This window comes from Hevea brasiliensis, chromosome 13 (assembly GCF_030052815.1).
Source record: "Hevea brasiliensis isolate MT/VB/25A 57/8 chromosome 13, ASM3005281v1, whole genome shotgun sequence".
Lineage (NCBI taxonomy): Eukaryota > Viridiplantae > Streptophyta > Magnoliopsida > Malpighiales > Euphorbiaceae > Hevea > Hevea brasiliensis.
The window spans coordinates 10,003,409-10,004,937 of NC_079505.1; the positions used below are offsets into that span (position 1 = coordinate 10,003,409).

Consider the following 1,529-nt stretch of genomic DNA (forward strand, 5'->3'; position numbering starts at 1 on the left):
CATCAACCTTCATGCTTAACTTATCCATTTTTCTTATCAAAGCATCAAATTTGGCATTGAACACACTCATGGCATCTAACTCATATACACCAACTGATGGCTTCTTCATTTCATTCCTTTCACAACTCCATTGATAATTATTGTAAGCAATTTTATCCAATGCTGAATAAGTTTCATCTTTTGACTTTTCCATAAGATCCCCTCCTAAAGATGCATCAATTATACTTCTGATAGCTGGAGAAACACCATTGTAAAAATGTTGAACTAGCATCCATTTAAGGATTCCATGATGTGGACATCTTCTATGAAGATCCTTATATCTCTCCCATGCTTCATAGAGACTCTCATCATCCCTTGGTCAGAAAGAAGTTAATTCATTCCTTAATTTTGCAATCTTGCTAGGAGGAAAGTATTGAGCTAAGAAAGCTTGTGACAACTCATCCCAAGTAGTTATTGAACCCTGAGGTAATGAATGCAACCACTCCCTAGCACGATCTTTCAAAGAAAAAGGAAATAATCTCAGTTGGATGGCATCATCTGACACTCCATTTATCTTCAGCATGTCACTAATCTCAAGAAAATGTATAAGGTCCACATGTGGACTCTCAGTAGGACCTCTCCCAAATTGTGATTATCAAACCATTTGACAATGTGAGGGCTTCAACTCAAAGTTGTTTGCTTCCACTCTAGGCCTTGTAATAGTTGATCTAAAATCTTCAAAACTAGGAAAAGCATGATCCTTAATTGATCTGTTATTGTTGTTTGCCATAGCTTTCTTCTATCACTTGTTGCTCTTAATGTTGCTCTTGCTGTCTTTGAATTTTGAGTTCAACTTTTCTTCTTTTAGACTCTACTCTCAAAGCTTTAGCTGTCTTTTCAATCTCAGGATAAAAGATAAGTACCTGAAAAACAAAACAAAAAAATCTCAAAGTAAAAGGATAAAGAAAAGAAATTAAAATAAAAAATAAAATGCCCAAATTAACCAAATAATCAATCGTCTAATATTAAACAAAATCAAATCTCCGGCAGCAATGCCAAAAACTTGATGCATACTTTGCAAGTACACGGGTCGTTCAAGTAGTAAAGAAAAGATATCGTCCCACAGGGATTTGCTGTTTGAGTACCAAACTATAAAAGTCACGATTATTTGGGCTATCGATAATGTGTACTAAAAAGTAGAGTAAGAGATGCAGCAAATTAAATTGAAAATATAAAAAAATTATAATAAAATAAGCAATTAAATTTCTAAGCCCTATACTAATTTACTAAAATTTTAGCAAGTAACTAAAGATTTAATTAATTAATGACAAAATTGATTCCAGAGTTGAGGTTCATGAAGTAAATTTCATTGGGATTTAGATAGGCAAAACCAAGATTAAGGGAAATACAAGTTTGAAGGAAGTTGATTTTGATTTCCTTTAATTTCTCTTTCAAGCAAACTAAAGAGTGTTTTAAAGCAAACTAAACCCCATTCTCATGCATTGTTTAATTACCCAAAACCCTTTAAGCACTTTAATCAATTTGAAATT

At 32.9% G+C, this 1,529-nt stretch overlaps 1 non-coding gene across 1 annotated transcript; it reads left to right on the top strand.

Annotated features, from left to right (window-relative positions):
- Nucleotides 1–281: 281 nt before the first annotated feature.
- LOC131172438 (small nucleolar RNA R71) lies at nucleotides 282–388 on the top strand. The gene has a single exon (XR_009142915.1). It is a non-coding gene; the product is annotated as a small nucleolar RNA R71 (small nucleolar RNA).
- Nucleotides 389–1,529: the final 1,141 nt, after the last annotated feature.